Here is a 25,364-nt window from a genome sequence, read left to right on the forward strand (position 1 = left end):
TTAGGTCTGAGTAGTTAGTAAATCAATTAGATTTTTATTAAAATGTGGTCGGTTCTGTGTTTTTTTCTGGATTCTAGTTCAATTATTATCAGGTTAATTGATTTTACATTCACAACATACTATGGTGGGGTTTGAGCACATGATGGCCTTATTGTTAATGCAGTACCATAACCATGAGGCTGCACTCAATGTGCATTTCATACTGACAGTCGGCATTTTGGGAGCACTATCAATAAGACTATAAGACATGGGAGAGAAGTAGGCCATTCGGCCCATCGAGTCTGCTCTGCCATTCAGTGTGATCATGACTGATCTGATAATCCTCAACTCCACTTTTCTGCCTTTTCCCCATAACCGTTGATTCCCTTACTGTTTAAAAATCTGTCTATCTCAACCTTGAATATACTTAAGGACTCCGCTTCTACAGCCCTCTGTGGTAAAGAATTCCACAGATTAACTACCCTCTGAGAGAAAAAATTCCTTCACATCTCTGTTTTAAATGGGTGACCCCTTACCCTGAGATTATGCCCTCTGGTCTTAGACTCTCTCACAAAGGGAAACAACCTCTCAGCATCTACCCTGTCAAGCCCCCTAAGAATCTTATGTTTCAATAAGGTTACCTCTCATTCTTCTAAACTCCAATGAGTACTTACCCAACCTACTCAACCTCTCCTTATAAGAAAATCCCTCCATACCTGGAATCAACCTAGTGAACCTTCTCTGGACTGCCTCCAATGCCAGTAAATCTTTCCTAAGATAAGGGGACCAAAACTGTTCACAGTATTTGAGGTGTGGTCTAACTGGTATGGTTTTAGCAAGACTTCCCTATTTTTATACTCTATTCCCTTTGAAATAAAGGCCCACATTCCATTTGCCTTCCTCATTACCTGTTGAACTTGTATGTTAGCTTTTTGGAATTCATGCACAAGGACTCCCAAATCCCTCTATGTTGCAGCCTTCTGCAGTCTTTCTCCATTTAAATAATATTCAGCTCCTCTATTCTTCCTGCCAAAGTGCATAATTTCACATTTTCCCACATTATATTCCATCTACCACTTTTTTGTCCACTCACTTAACCTATCTATAACCTTCTGTAGACTCCTTGTGTCATCCTCATCACTTGTCTTCCCACCTATTTTTGTATCATCCGCAAATTTGGCGATAGTACATTCACTTCCCTTATCTAAGTCATTACTATATATTGTAAACAATTGAAGCCCCAGCACCGATACCTGTGGCATTCCAGTAGTTACAGGGTGCCATCTTGAAAATGCCCCCCCTTATCCCAAATCTTTGTCTTCTATTAGTTAGCCAGTCCTCTATCCATGCTAATATACTACCCCCTACGCCATGGGCTCTTATCTTACTAAGAAGCCTTACATGTGGTAACTTATCAACGCCTTTTGGAAATCCAAATATATTACATCAACTGGTTCCCCTTTAACTATCCTGCTTGTTACGTCCTCAAAGAATCCTAATAAATTTGTCAGGAATGATTTCCCCTTCATGAAGCCATGCTGACTCTGCTTGATTAGATTATGTAATTCTAAATGCTCTGCCATTACATCCTTTATAATAGACGCTGACATTTTCCCAATGACAGATGTTAAGCTAACTGGCCTATAGTTACCTGTTTTTTTGCCTCCCTCCCTTTTTGAATAAGGATGTTACACTGGCAGTTTTCAATCCTCTGGGACTTTTCCAGAATCTAAGGTTTCTTGGAAGATTACTACCAGTGCATCCACTATATTTATCGCTACTTCCTTTTACATCCTAAGATACAACCCATCAAGTCCAGGGGACTTATCAGCCCTTAGCCCCATTAATTTCCCCAGTACTTATGTCAGCTTTTGATAACTAAAATCAGTGTAAAATAGAAGTCCCACTTCTATTCTCTGTGCCATACTCTCCCTCAGTGCATATTCTACCCAAGTTCAGTTACTGATGTTTATTCTCTGCTCTTAGTGGAGTGCGCTGGTGGAGGATGGTTGTGTTGTTCAAAGAATTAGATGGCAATGGTGCAGCAGAGCGAGCACAGTATGACCACATAACTGGAAGAGATCGTGAGATAGGGTGGGACAAGCCCATGAGGCTTGCATACATGTATTTTTCCAGGAGGATCTTGTGATCCTATTTTCTTTAAAGACTTGTGCTGTGCAGATTTCTCAACATCTTGAGAGTTCAGGATGAAGTGAGAGTGATCCTTGAGTTCTGTGCTGCCTTAGTTCATTGTGAAGTTTGCATTCTTGAAATAAAACTTCCATGATTTTGTTAAAGTTGTTTATCAAGTGACAACAAAATGTTTAAGGGGAAAAAAAGTCAATATAGTTTATCAATAAATTGATATACGTTGAAATAAAATAAATGTTCAAAAGGAGTGTTTCATTGTTTCTTGTACTCAGTAACATCCATAATGCCTTATGGATGTTAAATGAAAGCAGAAAATGCTGGAAATACCCAACAGGTCTGGCAGCATTTGTGGGGAGAGATTCAGAGTTAATAATTCAGGTTGATGACCTTACATCAGGTGATTTTGCTTTTGCCTGATGGATGTTGTTGTCATACAATTGCTTTTGGAATTCATTTGTATGTAATATTTTTCTACAATGCAAAGATATGGGTGGCCATGACACAACTTATTCTTTCCTTGAAGACAATAGGATGTTTACAGCACTGGTCAGTAAATCAGCACAGTAGCTAAAGACTTTCCACAGCATGTTGCATGTTAATGCACTCTGTGAAAATACAGAAACAGCTTGTGTCACAATGCTTTTACTGGTGCCCGCCACATTTAAGAATTCTGAATACCTACTGTCGGCAACTATGCAAGGATTTTAAAAAGGCTTACACACTTGCGCACTTTGAACAAATGAACACCAGATCTGAATTTTCGTGCAGACGGAGAGTCTCTCCATCCATGCGAAAATGCTGGCAGAGGACCGAATCTAGAAGTCCCACCCCATTGAACCTGGCCTCTGCCATTTTTGAGGGGGTTAGGAATGGGGGCACATCCATGGTTCAAGGAGGGAGCTGCTCATATAAACCAGCAGCTGCAAGCACTTGTGTGATTTTGGTGAGGTAGCTGTCTGAAATCTGAACTGTGCAGATTAGACCTGGTAGGAGCAGGTCTGAACCTTGTGGATTTGTTTGAATTGCCAGGGTATGCTTTTGGAGAAGTAAGGTACCCCTTTGGATGTAGCCCTGTGACAACTTTGGGGGAGCACTGTTTCCCCTTGGGATTGTTAAAGATAGACAGGAATGCGCTTGAAAGGTGCATAAATTTATTGCAACTGTCAAAGCTGTCAAAGAACGGTCAAGATGTCAAAGACCTGTCAAAGCTAACTAAACTGTCAAATCTCATTGGAGCTTTCAAAGCTGTCAAGTGCTTTAACTTGCCTGGGCTTCAAATTTATAAAGAAATGTGTGGAGCTTAAAAGAAATCAGTGCTTGCTATTTCACTCTGTCTGTTGGCATAAGCCTGAAGCCTACCATTATACGATTTGTGCTACATCAGACACAGAACTTTATTTTATGTCAGGTAGGCTCCTGAGTTTTGTCAATGGTGGATACTAGGTGATACTTGGCAAAGAGTTAGTAAGGGCAAAGGGAGCGTATGTGGGGCATGGGTTAGCATGAGTTGGCACTAAGATGAGAACATAAGTGCATAAGAAATAGGAGCAGGAGTAGGCCATTCAACGTTTCAAATCCGCTCCACCGCTCAGTGAGGTCATGGCTGATCTTATACTTCAATACTATTTTTCTGCACTATTCCCGTATCCCTTATTAATATGTAGAAATCTACCAATCTCAGTCTTGAACACACTCAACGACTTAACCCACACAGCCCATTGAGACAGGGAATTCCAAATATTCACCACCCTCTGAGTGAAGAAATTCATCCTCACCTCAGTCCCAAATGGCTTTCCCCTTATTAAGTTGACATTGGGGCAATAAAGGGTCATGAGGATGAGTGGGGACATAGATTGACATAGGGTGTGAGGGGTTGTGGAGGTGGGTAGAGGGTCATGGGGGCATGGAGGGTATGGTGGTCCATGGGGTGTGGGTACATTAGTTGGCATGGAGGATATTGGGATTATGGGATGGGTACAGGGGCATGAGGTGGCATGGGTTGGGATGGATGGAGCATGGGGGTGACTGGGCAGTAAGGGCTGGAGGATGGTTTTTGTTTTCTTGTTTTTATTTTCAATCTTTCACACAGTGCCAGAGCACAGAGGGAGGTCCTCCAGCCAGCCCACCTCTGCATCTGGCAGCCTCCATGCTTGTTCTGGAGTGGCAGGCCTGAACCTTAATCCAGCCCTTCCCCCGGAACAAAAACTCCAACTTCCCTGGCTCCTTTTCCTCGACAGAACCGGTAAATGTCCTGACTCTACACACCTGATGCGGGAGCGAAAATCCAAGCCAGGGTATGAACTTGAATCACGTAGCACTGCTTCTAGTTCTTTGTTTTGTTCTTCACAACCAGTTCCTTCTATACAGGAGCTGATGACATTAGCATATATCAAAGTTCACCATCAACAGAGGCATCCAGAAGATGAGAGAGGCACTCTACAGGAGGAGACGGAAATTCACCCTCTTCTCCCTGGGGAGGGAAGGCCAAGCGGAGAGGGCACATGGGTTTGCTGACTACACTTACATGGCTCTCGTAGTTGGCCACATCAACAGGAAGCAATACTGCAACCAGATAGGCCACCACACTCAGAAAGTGCATCTGGTGTGCGACCTCACCAATATCGATGAAATGTCAATGAACTTTAATGAAAACTTTCTTTCAATTTATAAACACTTCATGAAGCCTCATCCCGCCTGTGGATGAGGTTTCATTATAAATGTGAAGGCCGGCTAGGCTGTATGCCTGCTGGCCTACCTTAAGCTCAGCTCAGTTAATTATGTTAATTATTTAAATGGCCTTGATAGGCCTTTGACAGTTCAGCGGGTATACAGCCGACTCTGGTCGCCAAATTGAGGATCTGAATGACGCGTGGTGACGACAGGATGCACATCCGACATCACTGTGTATCATTTTACGCGTCAGTGAGCAGGACCCACCCCTGCTCGCTGACCCGAAGATTCTGGCCCATGTGTTGGCAAGATAATGTCCTAAACATTATTTTTTTCTTTATTAAAATTTTAAAAAAATGAACTAATCTCCCTGAGGCAGCCCTGTGCCTCAGGGAGATTCCTGCGCTTTCTTGTGCACATGCGTGAAAAAACGCAGGCCCCAACTCAGCCTACTCCCCCTATCCGCACAGGGGGCACTGAGCGCTTCTGGGTGCATGTCATGCTGGGAGGACCTTAATTGGCCAGCCCACGTAAAATGGCGGTGTGCTTCCGATCACGGGCGGTGATTGGCTGCGTGCCCACCCGCCCCCATCCCATCCAACCCCCCCCCCCTCCACCAGACAGGGAGAAAATTCTTCCCATGATGCTTTCATCCTTTGACAGTGTGCAATATCACCCGTGGCAGTGGTGCCAGTTCTGTGATGTCACTTTCATGACATTCAATGGCTTCACCACATGCTTTCACTCCCTTCTCAGAGTCCCACTGGTGGGAGTGGGGGATTAGTTCATGTGACCCCCGCAACAGAAACATGGGGAGGATTTTTGGGTTTTGGGCAGGCACGGCAGGCCAGCCCAGGAGTGGCCAAGAAACGGCCTGCTGCCCGTGATCGGCCCCTGACCACGATTTCACGCTGGCTGGCCAATTAACAGCAAGCCAGCATGAAAGGCGTGCAGAAAAGCTCAGCGCTTCCAGGTTGGGGCGGGAGTAAGGCGAGCGCAAAAGCCTGTGCTGCCTCAGGGAGCTAAAGAATTGTAAAATCAAGAATAAAGATTTTGAAAATGTGAAAAACTTGTCCCCACAGAGGACTCACTCACATGAACAAGGACATAGTAAAAATGCTGTCAAGCCATTTTTATTTTTTTAAATTAATGTTGGAAACCTCATCACAACCTTAATAGCACTTTTAATTGTCGGCGGGTGTGCTGCCGGCTCTCATGCGCGCCCGCCGACCAAACTTCGCATGCTATTTTACACCCTTTCAGGTCGGGCACACACCCGCCCACCCGTGGGTTGTAAAATCGTGCCCATGGCCTCCTTCCTCTTGGCAGAATGAACCCAGGGCATTCTTGCTAAGTCTGGGAACTCTTTACTTGTCTTGGTGTGACATGGTTTCTCTGACAGTGGCCAAAATCAAACAGACAACAGCCTGCAGTCCATTACTGTAACTTCCCTTTTATAAAGACTGTGCCTTTAAAAGAGGAAGGTTCCCTGGGGAAACATGGTTTCTAACTAATGCCACTCTGCCCCTGGGAATGACCAGAGGTTGACAGTGCCAAAATGGAGACTGGGCTGCGCAGGAGGTGCCCTTAGCCACATCACAATCATGGAAATGAACGAGTAGACAAATTTTCTGGTGGACGCAGGCATGGTATGAATAGCAACCACCTTGCCCAAAAATTAGGGCAAATGAATTTCATGCCCTTAGTGACTTCAATACTGGTCTGGTTCACTTAGATCTCCACATACATTAAGGTAAAACTTTAGCTTTAGGTCTTATTGTTCAGTAACTTAATACGTTCCAATTATTCTTCCTCCTTCAAGCTATGATGTATCTTTGCTTCCAAATCATTGTAGAGGCCAATAACCTTGAGTGCAACTTGCAGCATCAATTGACTTCACAAATGTTATATTTAAATTGGAAACCGATATCACAAAATTGTCACAGGGAGCAAAGTGCTAAAACTGAACTATTAAGCTCTGCAGGGTTATGTAACACATACCACCATATGAAACTGGATGACTATGCATAACTAAAACATTTTGAATAAACTGGTTAAAGTTTTTGTTAAAATATTGGACAGATGAATTTCATGAACATGTTAAAACACAAGCATTAACAACGGCTCAGTTGGTAGCACTCTTGACTGAGTCAGAAAGTTGTGGGTTCAGGTCAGGACTTGAGCTCAAAAATCAAGGTTGATGCTCGAGGACAGTACTGAGAAGTGCTATGATGTCAGAAATGCAGTCTTTTGGATGAGACATTAAACCAAAGTCCTATCTGCCCAGCCAATATTTATCCTTCAATAAACATCACAAAACACTACAACTAATGGATCAGGTCAAAGCTCTGCAGTCCTGCCACATCCAGTCATGAATGGTGGTGGATAATTGAACAACCAACAGGAGGAGGAGGCTCCACAAATATCCCCTTCCTCAATGATGGGGAAATTCAGCACATCAGTGCAAAACGCAAGGCATTTGCAACAATCTTCAGCCAAAAGTGCCGAGTGGATGATCCACTTCGGCCTCCTCCAGAGATCTTCAGCATCACAGATCCCAGTCTTTAGCCAACTTGATTCACTCCACATGATATCAAGCAACAGGCATGGATACTGCAAAGGCTAGGGTCCTTGGCAATATTCCGGCAATAGTACTGAAGACTTGTACTCCAGAACTTGCCACACCCTTAGCCAAGCTGTTCCAGTACAGCGACAACCCTGGCATCTACCCGGCAATGTGTAAAATTGCCCAGGTATGTCCAGTACACAAAAAGCAGAACAACTCCAACCTGCTGAATTACTACCCCATCAATCCACTCTCGATCATCAGCAAAGTGATGGAAGGTGTCATCGACATAGCGATCAAGTGGCACTTACACGGCAATAACCTGCTCACTGATGCTCGGTTTGGGTTCCACCAGGGCCATTCGGCTCCTGGCCTCTTTACATCCTTAGCCCAAACATGGACAAAAGAGCTGAACTCCAGAGGTGAGGTGAGAGTGACTCTCCTTGAGATCAAGGCAGCATTTGACCGAGTGTGGCATCAAGGAGCCCTAGCAAAACTGGAGTCAATGGGAATTAGGGAAAAAATCTCAACTGGTCAAAGTCAAACCTGGTACAAAGGAAGATGGTTATTGTTGTTGGAGGTCAATCATTTCAGCTCTAGGACATCACTGCAGGAGTTCCTCAGAGTAGTGTCCGAGGCCCAAACATCTTCAGCTGCTGCATCAATGACCTTCCCTCCATCATAAGGTCAGAAGTGGAGATGTTCGCTGGTGATTGCACAATGTTCAGCACTATTCGCGATTCCTCAGATACTGAAGCTTTTCGTGCCAATGTGCAGCATGACTTTGAAAACCTTCAGGCTTGGGCTGATAAGTGACAAGTAACATTCACACCACACAAGTGCCAGGCAATGACCACCTCCACTTATCTCCCCTTAACATTCAATTGTATTACCATCGCTGAATTCCCCACTGTCAAATGCTGGCCACTGACCAGAAACTGAACCAGACCAGCCGTATAAATACTGTGGCTACAAGAACAGGTAAGAGACTGGGAATTCTGAGGTGAATTCCTGACTTCCCAAAGCTTGTCCACCATTTACAAGCCACACGTCAGGAGTGTGATGGAATACTCTCCACTTGCCTGGATGAATGTGGCCTGAAGCCTGACACCATCCAGAACAGTAGAGCCCAATTGACTGGCATCCAATCCACCAACTTAAACATACGTTCCCTCCAGCACTGCCGCACAGTGGTATCAGTATATACTGTATACAAGATGCACTGTGGTAACTCATCAAGGTTCCATCGACAGCACCTTCCATACTCACAACCTCTACCACCTAGAAGGACAAGGGCAGCAGATACATGGGAACCCCACCATCTGCAAGGTCTCCTCCAAGTCACACACCATCCTGAATGGAACTATATCGCTGTTCCTTCATTGTCATGGAATCAAAATCCTAGAACCCTCTGCTCAGCAGCACTGTGGGTGTACCTATACCAGATGGACTGCAGTGGTTCAAGGTGGTGGCTCACCACCATTTTCTCAGGGGCAATCAGGGATCGGCAACAAATACTGGCTTTGCCAGAGATGCCCACATTCCATGATAGAATAAAAAAAGTAAATTGCCTGATCATTATCATATTGTTGTTTGTGGGAGCTTGCTGTGCTAAAATTGGTTGCTGCATTTCCTACATTACAACAGCGATTACAAAAGTACTTTGTTGAATGTAAAGTATTTTGGGATGTCCTGTGGCCATGAAAGGCAGTATATGAAGCAAGTCTTTCTTTCCTTATCAATTTGCTTTCTAATGTCACAGTGTAAGTTTGCTCAGTTTGTGGGTATATGTTGTCGGAAATGTGGGTTTCAAAGTTGTTAAAGTGTGGCAACAGTCTTTGCACTATAGTGTTAACATAATACTTAGAAACTGTTCCCAAATCTGATCGGGATTGTGTCAACTTCTTAGATAGATCAAAAATAATGAGGCACGTTTTCTCGGATGTCCTGACTCTACAAGTCATTTATAATTTTCAAATTGTCAGTCAGTGAGGCAACCAGTATACTGAACACAACACAGTTAGAAATCTGAATCATTTTTGGTCCTGTTAACAAGTAACTTTCCTGTGCTGGGATAGTGGGTCCAACCTGGGGTATATCTTTGCATTGAGCCGACTGATAAATTTGACATTTAATTCCAACAGTTAAGAATTACATTCTCTGAATCTGATATTCAGGCTTGGCATTTAATAAGACCAACTGCCAAGCAGGTAGAAATATCCAGCTAGGTTGCCAGGGATTCAAATATATACTTCTATAAAAATGACAGGAGAACCAGATACAAAGTACTAACTAAATCACCAGAAAATAAATAAGATGCAGCCACTTCCATCTCTGCTGGAAATCTTTGGTGTGTCAGAAGATGCCATCATCTAGTTTGCTTCACTGCATATTGATACCATACTATTTTTAACCAGATTGATGCAGTCAAACGTGAATGCGGCAAAATCAGGTGGGAGTTTGCATCTTTTCCTGAAGATATTAAACAGGCCCTTTTTACAGAACAGACAGGAACATTTTCCAGTGAAATCAAAAGCAACTTCCCAGCCAACAATAAAAAGCACAAACATTGAGGAAGTAAGAACGGATTTGACTCTGGGCTCTGGAGTTCTTTCTCGGAGCCTCTCTGCCTTTCTACCTCCCTTTTTTTACCTTTGGGATGCACCATCAGGCCTGCCTCTTTGACTGATCTTTTGGTCACCTGTCTGCCATCTTTTGATGTGGCTCGGTGCCAAGTTTTGTTTGGCGTCCTGTGAAGCACCTTAGGATCTTTTACTACATTGGAAGTGCGACATAAATACAACCTATTGTTGTTGAGGGGAAGCTAAATAAGTACATGAAGGTCAAAGTAATAGAAGAATATGTCAGTTGAGTGAGATGAACTACGGGGAGGAGACTTGTTGGAGCATTAAGACCAGAACAGACCAGCTGAGCTGAATGGCCTGTTTCCGTGCTATAAGTTGTGGACAACGAAGAAACAGTATTTATCTGGGAAGAATTTTCGGCTCAGCACGTGGGGGCGGGGCCTGCTCACCAAGGTGTAAAATGATGTGGGGTGACATCAGGCATGTATATCGACATCACTGCATATCATTTAGATTTTCAGTTCGGTGGGTGCAACAGCCGACTCAGCTGCGCACTCACCGAATCATCAAAGGCCTGTTAAGGCCATTAATTAACTAATTAAGGCTATTGAGAAAGCTGCCCACCTGACCTTAAGGTTAGCGGACAGGTGAAGAGCTCAGGCGGCCTTTGCATTTTTCATGGAACCTCATCCATGGGTGGGATGAGGTTTCATGAAGGTTTTATAAATTAAATAAATTATTTCATTAAAGTTCATATTCCAGCTCATGTGATACTGTCACATGAAGGGACATGTCTTAAATTTTTTTTTTCTTAAGTAAAATTTTGAAAACTTAAAACTTATCTCCCTGAGGTACCTCTGTGCCTCAGGGAGATTTCTGAGCTCTTTCGCGCACATGCGACTCAGGGAACCCCGCCCCCACCCCCGTTCACACAGGGAGCGCTCAGTGCTTCCTGGCGCGCATCACGCTGGCAGGCCTTAATTGGCCCACCCATGTAAAATGGCGCCGATCGGGTACGCGCCCGCCCCCGCACAACCCCACCAACGGTGGGAAAATTCTCTCCTATCTGTTGCAGGCAAAATTAGTTATTCATTCACAATATCTCTGGTTTATAAGCTGACATTAGTTCAATCAAACCTAATCCAGCATTCAGTTCAGAATCTTTCACCACAGGCATCAGTCCCAAGAGTGTCTGAAGAGCATTGTTACCTAAGCCACAATTAATAAGCCACAACATAGATAACAAAATTAAACATCAAGGCTGTATATCTTCTACTTAAGAAATTAATACCTCACTTTCAGTATTGCCAATGTGAATTAGAAAACTATTAACAATGGACTGCCTCTGTGAATTAGAGGACACGTGCTAACTGTGTAGTAATCTAGTATATCAGCATTAATGAAACATTAATGTGTAACCAAATTGTATTTTTTAATTGTTCAATTGTATACACAGGGTTACAAAAGACAAAGGCCAGTTGTTAGGCTTTGGGCAGCAACCCCTCTGAAATTAAGGTGACTTCATATTCATACTGACACAAAAATGTTTATTTTCAGTTATCATAGCCAGATCCAATGAAGGTTCAAAAAAGCGTGCCATTATGTTTTCTTTTCACTATACTGTGGAAATTAAACTGGAGCTCCTGTAAAACATGCTCACAACCTTTTTTCTTTTTAACGCAGTTTGCTTGGCTAGCTCCCCAGGAAGCAGCAGGTGAACAGTGTCTAGATCTCCCTGGAGCTGATGGTTGAACACTTGTAATAGGACAGGCAGGCAACTTCTTTTATGATGTGCTCGATAAAAAAAAAAATCACTCGCCCAGCAGTTCATAGTGCTCTTGGTCTTAGAGGTGCACACTGGTGTTGGGGTCAACATGCTCCACCATTTTGTTGAGCAATTTTTCTTTCTCAACCATCTCCACTTCTTGCTGCCCTTTTCTGTCACTTTGTTCATGGCTTGTTGGCATTCCATTTAACTTTGATAAGGAAATTATAGCCTTTCATCACAGAATAACTTCATCAGGTTAGCCTCACAAATACCTTGGCATAGATGAAAGAAATAGGCAACCTGACAACCATGTGTAAGATCTTGAAGAAGGTAACAGGGTCATTAAATTATTGTATCCTCTTTAATGGGTGGATTGATTGCCAGACATTTCTAATCCAAGGGTTGTATTGGTTTCCCTGTGTTGTCCAAAGGCTAGCTGACAGTCAGTGGTTCAGTCTGACAGTCAGCAATGAAAATCAATGTGATTTTGAGTTTTGGGTAGACATGGTAAAGCAGCTAGACCACATTGAAAATATGGTAAGTAAACTTGTGTTTGATGTCTAGGCTCAGAGAGAAGACAAGTGACATTTTCATATTTTATGCATCAAGGATAGGGAAATGTACATGCCACTGTATTTTATTGTTTACTGATCATTCACCTGTCATATAGAAATAGCACCAACTTGTCATAGTTTGTTGCATATTCAGTCCACTTGTCAAAGAAGAAAATCACATACTGTAGCTGCAACTAATATAATCCAGGAGCTGGTACCAAAGTGATGACTCTCTATTGTGATCCATGGGTCTTGCTATCATTTATTCAGATATTGGACGGAACATAGTGCTCTCTGGATCTTAAAGGACATGAGGTCCACTTTTAGGTATGGGCAGTGATGCTGAACCAGAGAAACAACTGTCATACAAACCAAAAATATGATGGCATTGTTTTATCCATGAACATTCTAGAAAAACCTGAATAGTTTAGTACATGGTAATACACATAGCCAACATTATTTTTAAAATTTGGTATCAATTAGAGGTGATCATGCAAACTTGACTAGCTTGCATTGCAGTCACATTGCACTAATGAAGCTGACTATTAACATAATAGTAACTCAGTAGTAACAATTAAAAGAGGTTCAGAGAAGTTTCAGTTCACACAGTGCATAAGCAAATCTCAATCTTCGGAATCCTTGGGAAGAATTTTCCCCCCATCGGGGGGAAGTGCAGGACCGGGCGTGTGCAGGCGTGTGCGGGTGCGCCTCCGATCGGCGCCCCCAATTGGGGGCACGCACCATTTTACGTGGATGGGCCAATTAAGGCCTGCCTAGCGTGATCTCCACCAGAAAGTGCTATGTACTCTCTGTGCGGGTGGCGGGGGGGGGAACCCCCCAGCCGAGAGTGCGCTTTTTTGCACATGCACGGAAGAGCGCACTCTTTTCCCTGAGGCTAAGTGCTGCCTCAGGGAGATCAGTGCCAAATTTTAAAATGGTCAAGGAACAGAAACAAAATTTCCCTGACATGTCCCCTCATGTGACACTGTCCATCACTTTAACTCTAAGCTTTAGTAAATTTTGAAAAATCTCATGAAACCTCATCCCACCCATGGATGAGATTTCATGTTTTTTTCTGAAGCCCACAGGGCTCCTGGCCTGCCTGCCAACCTTAATGAAGTCAATTACTTTTTAAATGGCCTCAATGGGCCATTGGCAGGTCAGTGGGTGCACAGCTGATTTGGCTGTGCCCCTGCCGACCTGAAAATTGAAATGACACAGGGTGACGTCGGGAATTCTGCCCAATGTCATCCCGCATCATTTTATGTGTTGGTGAGTGGGCCCCGCCCCCACTCACTGACCTAAAGATCCTGGCCCATGTGTTGGAGGAAAAAGGTGGGCAGCAGAGGAGGACCCAGGGTAATTGAATCTCATAGGGAAAGACCATTATTACTACCTTGTGAAATATCTCTCAGGATGGGACAACCACCTTAATCTTACACAGATAAATTCTTCAAGTTTTTAAAATGTGTCCTCCAACCAAGGAACAACATTGAATCTGCTTGTGAAGTATCTGTAAAACTGCCACTGACATTCAACTTTTTTACCACAGGCTTATTTCAAGCTATAAGGACATAAGAACATAAGAAATAGGAACAGAAGTAGACCATTCGGCCCTTGAGCCTGCTGTGCCATTCAATAAGATCATGGCTGATCTTCTTGTGTTTTGATTTCCACATTCCCATCTAACCCTGATAAACTTTGATTCCCTTGTCTAACAAGAATCTATCTACCTCTGTCTTAAAAATATTCAATGATCCGGCTTCCACCATCTTCTGAGGCAGAGCATTCCAAAGTCGCACAACCTCTGAGAGAAAAAAATTCTCCTAATCTCGGTCCTAAAAGAGTGACCTCTAATTTTGAAACAGTGCCCCCTAGTTCTGGACTCACCCACAAGAGGAAACATCCTTTCAACATCTACCTTGGCAAGGCCATTCAGGATGTTGTATACTTCAATCAAATTGACCCTCACTCTTCTAAACTCCAATGGAAACAAGCCCAGTCCTGAGAGAAAAAATCCTCCTCACCTCTGTCCTAAAAGGGCACCACTAATTTTAAAACAGTGCTCCCTAGCTCATCCATAAGAGGAAACATCCTTTCATATCCACCTTGTCAAGACCGTTCAGGATATTATATACTTCAATCAAGTCATCCCTCACTCTTCTAAACTCCAGTGAAAACAATCCCAGTTTGTCCAGCCTTTCCTCATAAAACAACCCACTCATTCCAGGTATCAATCTTGTAAACCTATTTTGAACTGCCTCCTATGCATTTACATCCTTCCTTAAATAAAAAGGTGCAGTCTCACCAATGCCCTTTATAACTGAAGAATAACATCCTTACTTTTATGTTCAATCCCTCTCATTGTAAAGGATAGCATTCCATTAGCCTTCTTAATTATTTGTTGTACTGGCATACTAACTTTTTGTGACTCATATACTAGAACACCTAGATCCCTCTGCGCCTCAGAATTATGCAGCCATTCTCCATGTAAGAAATACTCTGTTTTTTTGTTCTTCCTGCCAAAGTGAACAGCTTCACATTTTCCCACATTTAACTCCATTTGGCAGATCTTTGCCCACTCACTCAACCTATCTATACCCATCTGCAACCTCCTCATGTCCTCTGCACAACATACTTTTCTACCTATCTTTGTGTCATCTGCAAATTTAGCTACCATGTCTTCGCTCCTCTCATTTAAGGCATTGATGTAAATCTTAAAAAGTTGAGGCCCCAGTACAGACTCCTGTGGGATGCCACTCACTACATCATTCTATTCAGAAAAAGACTCATTTATGCAGACTCTGCTTTCTGCCAGCCAGCCAACCTTCTATCCATGCTAAAATGTTACTCACTGCACCATGCGCTTTTATTTTCTGTAATAATCTTTGATGTGGCACCTTATCAAATGCTTTCTGGAAATCGAAGTACAGTATGTCTACAGGCTCCCTTTTATCCACAGCACATGTTACTTCTTCAAAAAACTCCAGGCAGAGAGGAAGTTTAGCATTCCCAGATATGTTATTTTGATATCTCATTGGCAGTGTAGTAATACTGGTGATAATTTACCAAATGTGTGCTGCATTGAGTGAGTCTCATCCACAACAGTCTAATTTAGAAATTTAGCACTGTTAAATCATTCGTTGCTCTGTCACTGAGGCTGCTTAAGTTTCATATTTTGGATCATAATTGCTGTGGGTGTGATGCATCATCCTACTCAGCTATATTTAATTTTTCACATTAAGAAGCATCAAGTTTTGCTCTGCTTGAGCCACCTTTTTGAATATATATTAATAGAATTTCAATTTTTTTTTCAGTTCTAAAGGATCTTTTAATATCTTTATTCTGCACTCGTGGCCGTGAAAGAACATAATTATGTCTTTATTTCACTGTGGATTGCTGAGCAACCTCCAGATCTGGAGGCTAGCTTCAAAATAACGAATCAACAATCTCAGACTTCAGCAGCAGGGCATTTAGGGTGGGAAGAAGTAGAGCGTGATGCCTCTGTCTTTCAAAACTCCCATAAACCTTCTTTACAGCACCCTGTGACATGGCGAGCAAGCGCTGCCATTCAATAAGTCTTAATGCAACAAAATTCTTTAACAGTGGAGCTGGAGGGCTAGCAGGTACTGAGCATTGCCTCTTTGAGAGAAGGCCTACTAAATTAAGTGCACTCAGGCACTTCAATAGGCAGTGCAGGGCTTTTCTGGGCATGGAAGCCCTGCCCACTGAGAGCTCTCAGCCCATCAGAGGCCAGAAGCTCTACTGAATGGCAGCACCACTGGGGAGGCAGTGTCAGTTGGTACCGAGACCTAGGACCGTCACTAGATCTCAGATCACAGATGAAGGATATTTGGCAGGGGGCGCACAGATTGGGGGAGGGAGTCAGCAGCAAGGGCAAGGGGTTGGCTGTCAGCAGGCCTCCCCTTTTTGATGCTGGGTCCCCCGATCAAGTACTGGGTGTTTTTGAATGAGGGACCCATTGGGAATCTACAAGCAACCCCACAGTGTTTGCTTGTAGTGCTGCCCACATGGTGACCCCTCTGCCCACCACTGCGTTAATACCAGCGGCAGCAGGATGAGGCCGTTAAGTGGGGTCCCCGCCTGATTAAATGCCCCCCACCACCAAACTCACCACAGGAAAGGGCATCAAATTCTGCCCAAAGTTATTTTGAATATATAGTGAGGCTTTATGTCTTTCTGGCATTGCCTGGAGGATGACATGATTTATTGTTCATGTTGTAAGCTGGTTTTAAAAATTTGTTGCAAAAATAAGTTTTTGTTTGACCGGAGACTTTTACAGCTTCGGTCATTTTCCCTTTTTTCCCATTATTCTTGTTAGTATGCTTTGTTTTGGTAAGACCTACAAATTGCATGCTTATTTTTATTTGTTAAACCAAGCAGGTATTGCAAACTAAATCTTTAACAATCTCAATACTTTCCAACTTGCTGAGTACAGATACCTACTGGTATCAGAGTCTGTTGGAATATGCACAGAAACGATGGCCCAAAAGTCAGTATGTATCAGATATTGTGACTGGACTTGCGTTGGCACCTGTGTTATCAAGATATTAAGAAATTATCTGGAGTAGAACATAAATTTCTGGGGGTGAGTTTGAGGCCTCCTGACCAGCAGAAACAAACAGTAGCATCTTGAAAATGACTTACTGCTCCATTCACGCCTATATGCTGTCATCAGCTCCGCAAAAACAACTTAAGCAATGTTTGTACTGAATCTTCTCCCCTGAGAACAACCCCCAAACTCAGGAGGTGTGGCACTTTTCTTGGGTACAAATGCTATATTATAATGGCCTCAGACCATTGGTTTATTGCCTATAGCTCACATTAATGAGGTCTGGCCCTCAAAATGAGCCGAGCTTCATGTTGGCATCATCGGGTTGGTACGCCACCTGAAAACTGGAGGGGGATGAATATCTTCCCCACATTTTTACTAGGTTACCAAAATCGTAATACTGCAGACAGTAAGAAAAATATTAGGACTTATTTTGTAATTATAAATTCATTCCAAATAATAATCAACACAGGACTTAAAATGATACTTCAAGTTCATTTTTATAATTCTATATTTCCATTGCCTGTCTAAGTTTTTTTTAAGCTAGATCTACATAGGGCTAAGGAGCAAGTATTTATCCTCCAGAAAAAAGCAAAGGGGAGAAAACCTATACTCTCTGTAACCTTGTTTTCTATAAGATTACTCTGATATTTAAGTATGGTGCTGAATGCACCTTCAGTTTTCATCAGTCTCTAACCTTCTGAAAATACTGAGCTTTGTAGCAAACATTCTGGCATTACATGGACATATAAGCTTAAAGAAGAATGAGAATCAATTAATTATTTGATAAAAGAGATGCACGCAATAGAACTTTACAATGGAGAGGCAGTTTTTAATTCTTGCCAGGCCAGACTGAATTAATAAAAGTATCTATGCAAGTGGTTCATTAAAATGTGGAAACCGTCCTTTTTTAAAAGGGAAAATACTTTACAGATGGAAAGGATAGATAACCTAATTGTTTCTTTTGCCATTTTCAACATTTATCATTGTCTTTCAGAGCTAAATATAGGATGGACACTGTTGGATATTGAAACTTTCCTTCAAAGAAAGCAACAAGCTGGGGTTTAGGCTTTGGGGAATGTTAGAGTAATTGTTACAACTAGAAAGAGTAAAATAAAATCAATATTAACAGTATTTTTATGAGTGATAGACATCAAAATAGGTCACAAAAAACAAACCAAAGCACGTGATTTCCTAAAGTCAGTCATTTGGCAAGTCAAACTGCTGGCATATACATTACATTGAATACCTTTTTCACAAAGCATCCCTGTTCTAAGTCAGGTAGTAACACAAATAAGCGCAAGTGCTGTTGTATTAAACCTATACTGTGGTAACAGAAATTGAAGCTATTAGAGCTGAGTTTCAATTTCTGCCAATGCTTTCTATCAGATGACTTGGTTGTTAAAAAACATCATGTACATTTCAAATTCTGTACGGACAGAAAGCAAATGAGTGGTTTAGATCAAGAGTAGAAATTCAGGAAGTAAAAGGGTTAATACATCCAGTTAGAGAGAAAAAGATTGCGAAGTATAGACATTAGAAGTAACGACTCAACAGCTTTGTCCTGACAGTTGGTGGGGAAATTGAGGATAAAAACAAAAGAGGAAGAAGAAAAATCAAATGGATGGCTAACATTGAGATATGGACTGAGGGAAGCTTGAAGAAATTCAGAGAAGCAAGGCAATGCCAAAAGCCCCGTTAAGGCTCTGGTGACAATAATAAACAAACATTTCAAATGGGAAATATTGTAAGGTGCATTAAGGAAAACATAGAATACTTATGGAGCACATTTTTATTCATAGTTCCTTTTGATTTCATAGTTCCTTTCACAAATTTTAGTCGAAAAATAGATACGAATAAAATGTGGGATTTTGAATTCCTCAAACAAGTAAAATTTAGTTGCAGTTTTATATGCTGGGCAAGTTCTAGAAAAAAGATGCAACAGAAACTTTATACCAATGGAATGGAAACTTGATTAATGCAGGGAAACCTCCCTCCCTCCCCCATCCCCATTCTCACAGTGCATGAAATAAGTTTAACAAATTATTTGAAATCTCTCAGTGGCCCTGACAATCACTGTTTTGGATTTTGAAAGTCCTGTCTAATTATACAGTCCAGCAACATTCCTTTCTTTTATCTGCTTTTGACCAGCAAACTCAGCTGGCCTAGAAACCCTTGATCTTCCAACTCAAATCTCAGCAGATTTACCACAGATCTGACAGCTGACCAGAAATGGTCCCTGACACCAACCTAGGTCCCTAGATGCATAGATAAGCACTAAAGGTAGTACACACATATACCAATCCAATCTTGCTTAGGTTGAGCTGTATTTTTTTTCATTCTCTCAAAATGTTATTTTAATTTTTCCATTTTCTTTAAGACCTTTACCTTCTTTCATACCAAGTGTCTTTTCTTATAGCAGTCAGATAACCAGTTCCCAAGCCTGTACCAATACCATTCTAAATTATCCCACGGTAACAGAAAATAGGATAGCCGGCAATGATTTGACCTCTATTATTTTTTCCTCTACCTTGGGAAGCACCAAGCTTTTCGCATTTGTTTTTGACTGTCCAGCTGAGACTAGCTGAGAATATCTTCCCTTTTGGGGAAATCGTAAGTGCCATCTCAGAAATCCTCTGAGAGCATCTTGTTCTTCAATCAGTAAATCAGTATTCTACTAGCGAGAGTAATGGTTCCTCTGGGGAGTGCAGCCAGAGCATGATATGGGTGTTGCTGGCTGGGCCAGCATTTATTGTCCATCCCTAATTGCCCTTAACAAGGTGGTGGTGAGCTGCCTTCTTGAACCGCTGCAGTCCTTGTGGTGTAGATACACCCAGAGTGCTGTCAAAGAGAGAGTTCCAGGATTTTGACCCAGTGACAGTGAAGGAACAGTGATATATTTTCAAGTCAGGAAGGTGAGTGGCTTGGAGGCGAACTTTCAGATGGTGGTGTTCCCATGTGTCTCCTGCCCTTATCGTTCTAGATGATAGCATGGTGGGTTTGAAAGGTGCTGCCTAAGGAACCTTGGTGAGTTTCTGCAGTGCATCTTGTAGATGGCACACACTGCTGCTACTGTTCGTTGGCGATGGAGGGAGTGAATGTTTGAGGAAAGGGTGCCAATCAAGCGGGCTGCTTTGTTCTGGATGGTGTCAAGCTTCTTGAGTGTTGTTAGAGCTGCACTCATCCAGGTAAGTGGAGAGTATTCCATCACACTCCTGACTTGTGCCTTGTTGATGGTGGACAGTCTTTGAGGAGTCAGGAGGTGAGTTTCAAAAGCCTGCTCACCATGTACAAGTTTCGGCAAGGAGGGTCTTCAGTTGGGAGGATAAAATGGAGAAGTTGGAGCTGTTCTCTTTAGAGAATAAAATGTCAAGTGGAGATTGGATAGAGTTTTTCTAAATCATGAAGTGTCTGGACAGAGTGGATAGAGAGAAACTGTTAGTTGGCAGATGAAGTTCAATGCGGAGAAGTGTGAGGTGATAAACTTTGCTACAAAAAACATGGAGAGGCAGTATAACATAAAGGATACTATTCTAAAGGGTATGCAGGAGCAGAGACAACTGGGTGTATATGTATATAAGTCCTTAAAGGTGGCAGGACAGGTAGAGAGGGTTTTTTCTAAAGCATGCAGTATTCTAGGCTTCATTAATGGAGTTAAAAACAAAAATAAAAACAAAGATAAAAATGTTAAGTGCTCAGCAAAGGACTTAGTTTCATACCCTTATGCCCTCATCTCAATGAATTTCGGGCTCGGCACGATGCTGAACTCTTCTTCCGCTGCCTTCGTCTCCGTGCTCACTTCTTTGGGCAGGAGTCCTCTCCCCGTTCAACGGATCCCTTTACCCACCTCCAATATTCTCCGTCCACCTGGACCCCTCCCTCTGGATTCTTACCTTCTCTTGATCTTTTCATTGAGAACTGTCGGCGTGACATTTGTCATCTCAATTTCTTTGCTCCTCTCACCCATTCTAACCTGTCTCTCTCTGAACTTACTGCACTCCGTTCTTCCAGGTCCAACCCTAACATTGTCATCAAACCCACTGACAATGGTGGTGCTGTTGTTGTCTGGCGCACTGACCTCTACCTCGCGGAGGCTGAGCGTCAACTCGCAGACATTTCGTCCTACCTCTCCCTGGACCATGACCCCACCACTGAACATCAAGCCATTGTTTCCAGGACGATCACTGACCTCATATCCTCGGAGATCTTCCTTCCACAGCTTCCAACCTGATAGTCACACAATCTCGGACAGCCCGCTTCAACCTCCTACCCAAAATCCACAAAAAGGACTGTCCCGGCAGACCGATTGTCTCAGCCTGTTCATGCCCCACGGAACTCATTTCTCGCTATCTTGACTCCCTTCTCTCTCCCCTTGTCCAGTCCCTTCCCACCTACATCCATAATTCCTCTGACACCTTATGTCACATCAACAATTTCCAGTTCCCTGGCCCCAACCATGGACGTCCAATCCCTCTAAACGTCCATCCCCCACCGGGATGGTCTGAGGGCTATCAGCTTCTTCCTCGAACAGAGGCCTGAACAATCTCCATCCACCATTACTCTCCTCTGTCTGGCTGAACTTGTTCTCACACTGAACAATTTCTACTTCAACTCCTCTCACTTCCTCCAAATAAAAGGTGTGGCTATGGGTACACGCATGGGCCCCAGCTATGCCAGTCTCTTCATTGGGTATGTGGAATATTCCTTGTTCCAGTCCTACTTCAGCCCCCTTCCACAACTCTTTCTCTGGTACATCGATGATTACTTCGGTGCTGCTTCATGCTCTCGTCGGGACCTGGAAAAATTTATTAATTTTGCTTCCAATCTCCAACCCTCCATCATTTTCACATGGTCCATCTCTGACACTTCACTTTCCCTTCCTTGACCTCTCTGTCTCAATATCTGGTGATAGACTGTCCACCAATATCCATTACAAGCCTACCGACTCCCACAGCTACCTTGACTACAGCTCCTCACACCCCACTTTTTGTAAGGACTTCATCCCATTCAGTTCCTTCGCCTCCGTCACATCTGTTCTGATGATGCTACTTTCAGAAATAGTTCCTCCGACATGTCCTCCTTCTTCCTTAACTGAGGTTTTCCACCCATGGTAGTTGACAGGGCCCTCAACCGTGTCCGGCCCATCTCCCGCGAATCCGCCCTCATGCCTTCTCCTCCCTCCCAGAAACATGATAGGGTCCCCCTTGTCCTCACTTATCACCCCACCAGCCTCCGCATTCAAAGGATCATCCTCCACCATTTCCACCAACTCCAGCATGATGCCACCACCAAACACATCCTCTCTTCACCCCCCCGGCGGCATTCCGTAGGGATCGTTCCCTCCGTGACACGCTGGTCCACTCCTCCATCACCCCCTATTCCTCAACCCCCTCCCATGGCACCTTCCCATGCAAATGCAGAAGATGCAACACCTGCCCTTCACTTCCTCTCTCCTCACTGTCCAAGGGCCCAAACACTTCTTTCAAGTGAAGCAGCATTTCACTTGCATTTCCTTCAACTTAGTCTACTGCATTCGTTGCTCCGAATGCAGTTTCCTCTACATTGGAGAGACCAAACGTAGACTGAGTGACCGCTTTGCAGAACACCTTCGATCTGTCCGCAAGAATGACCTAAACCTCCCTGTCGCTTGCCATTTTAACACTCCACCCCGCTCTTTTGCCCACGTGTCTGACCTTGGCTTGCTGCATTGTTCCTGTGAAGCTCAACGCAAACTGGAGGAACAGCACCTCATCTTCCGACTAGGCACTTTACAGCCTTCCAGACTGAATATTGAGTTCAACAATTTTAGATCTTGAACTCTCTCCTCCATCCCCACCCCCCTCCCCGTTTCTTCCCCCTTCCTTTTGTTTTTTCCAATCATTTATATAGAATTTTCTTTTCCACCTATTTCCATTATTTTTAAATGTATTTCCACCCATTGTTTATCTATACCTTTTATGCCCATTTAGTATTATTTCACTCCACCCCCACGAGAGCTATCTGTACCTTGCTTGTCCTGCTATCTACTCTTAATTAGCACATTCCTTTAGATAATATCACCACCTTCAACACCTCTTTGTTCTTTTGTCTGTGACATCTTTTGGTTATCTCCTCCTATCACTGGCTGCTTGTCCCAACAACACCCACCCCCCCGCCTTCCTTCCCCCACCCCCTCTTAAACCAGCTTATATTTCACCCCTTTCCTATTTTTACTTAGTTCTGTTGAAGGGTCATGAGGACTCGAAACATCAACTGTGCTCTTCTCCGCCGATGCTGACAGACCTGTTGAGTTTTTCCAGGTATTTCTGTTTCTATTTTTGTTTTTATTAATAGACTCCAAGAGCAGGAAGGTTATGAAGAACTTATATAAGACACTGGTTAAACATGAGCTGGAGTATTGTGTGCAGTTCTGAGCGCCACACTATAGGAAGCATTAGAGAGAGTGAAGAAGAGGAATGGTTCCAGGGATGAGACACTTCAGTTATGAGGAAAAATTGGAGAAGTTGGGACTGTTTTCCTTGGAGAAGAGAAGGCTGAGGGGAGACTTGATAGAAGTTTTCAAAATCATGAAGGGTCTGGACAGTGTAGATAGGGAGAAACTGTTCCTGCTCATAAACGGATCGAGAACCAGAGGGCACAGTTTTAAAGTGTTTTGCAAAAGAAGAAGGTGCGAGGTGAGAAAAAGCTTTTTCACACAGCGAGTGGTTAGGGTTTGGATTGCACTGTCTGGAATGTGGTGGAGGCAGGTTCAACTGAGGCATTCAAGAGAGCATTGGATGATTATTTAAATAGAAACAAAGTGCAGGATTACAGGGAAAAGGCAGAGATTGGCACAAAGTTAAAATGCTCAGAGAGCCGGTGCAGACACGATGGGCTGAATGGCCTCCTTCTACATCATAACAGTTCTGTGATTCCCATTGTTGGAAGGGTTGAGGACCAGAAGACACCAATTTAAGGTGATTGGCAAAAGAGCCAGCAGTAACATGGGGAAAATCTTTTTATACAGCAAGTGATTAGGATCTGGAATGCACAATCTGAGTGTGCGGTGGAGCAGATTGAATCATAGCTTTCAAAAGGGAATTGGATAATTATCTGAAGAGAAAACAAATTCATTTTGCCGGGAATAGGTGGGGGAGTGGAACTAGCTGAGTTGCTCTTACAGAAAGCCAGCATGGGCATGAGAGACCAAAGTGACCTCCTTCTGCGCTGTAACCATTCGATGATTCTACATCATTCCATTCAATTGTGTAGCATCAAGAACACTTAGCAAGTCATTTAGTATATGAATGACTCTATTGATTTTTTTTAAAAGAACTATTTTGATCCAAAACCTTAAAGAGGAGGTATAAGACTTTGAAATAAAAACAGAAAGCGTTGGATAAACTCAGCAGGTCTGGCAGCATCTGCGGAGAGAGAAACAGAATTGACATTTCAAGTCCAATATGACTCTTCTTCAGAATTCTGAAAGAAGGGTTTTGAAGGAGAGTCATATTGGACTTGAAACATTGGCCGAGATTTTCCGTGCCTGCTGGCATCGGGCGTGTTCAGTGGCGTGAGCGGACAATATGGCACGATCTGTTTCATGACGGCATGAAACCAGTTTGTGATCGTCCGCTCAGCCCACTGATGATGGGCCATGTTTCCTGCTATGGGCATCGGGAACCCCATTGTAATACGTCAGCATATCGCTATAAGGCCAGCCCGCCAGACTTATCCCCAAACCGCCCACCCCTCCCCAACCCCTGCTGGATCGTCCGCCCATGTTGCCGGGAAAGTGCGCCGACATGTTTCACAACAGCACATAAGCGACGTGCACCTGGTGGGCTGCACTTCGCTCGGGACTTCAAGATTTGTTTGCCTACCTTGCTCAGTCAGCTGTCACAGACATCGACAGCCAGGCTTCACACACAGCACCATACCACTTTTAGGGGAGCTCAGATCAGCTGTAAGGCTGGGGTGGCTTCTCAGTAGCTGCAGGGCAACGTCTTGCTTGGGGAAGGGAGAGAAGTGACCTCAGGCAAGGGAGGAGGCTGCAAGACGAGGGCTGTACTAGGGAAGGAGGATAACCCAGGATGTGTGTGGGGGCACGTGTTCATCGGTTCAAGTGGCCTCAAGATGGTGAGGGCTGAGGAGGCAGTCTCCAGAGGAGATGAGAACAGATAGACATGTGACAATCTGTGTGTGAGAATTGATGGTGATGTCCCTTGAGCTGGCAGTGAGTGAGATGCCAGTGCATGTGTGATGGGCTTGAGTGTGTGAGTTTAGAGTGATGAGATGGTTGCCATACCCTGGCGGCATGGGTGAGATCATTCTTCCTCCATCTGCATTGGATTGGCCAACCTCTTCTGTGCAGCGTTGGCACTGATCACCACTTCCATCACCTATCAAGCCAGAGTATTAATGTAGCTGCCCCTTCTGCGGCCAGAGCGGGGGTAGAGGACAGCACAACGGGCCTCCACGGCAGCCAAAAGGTGCTCAAGGGCGGCAGCCTTCTTGCCTTTTGTGGCCATGTCTTCTC

Source organism: Carcharodon carcharias, chromosome 3, assembly GCF_017639515.1.
Source record: "Carcharodon carcharias isolate sCarCar2 chromosome 3, sCarCar2.pri, whole genome shotgun sequence".
Taxonomy (NCBI): Eukaryota; Metazoa; Chordata; class Chondrichthyes; order Lamniformes; family Lamnidae; genus Carcharodon; species Carcharodon carcharias.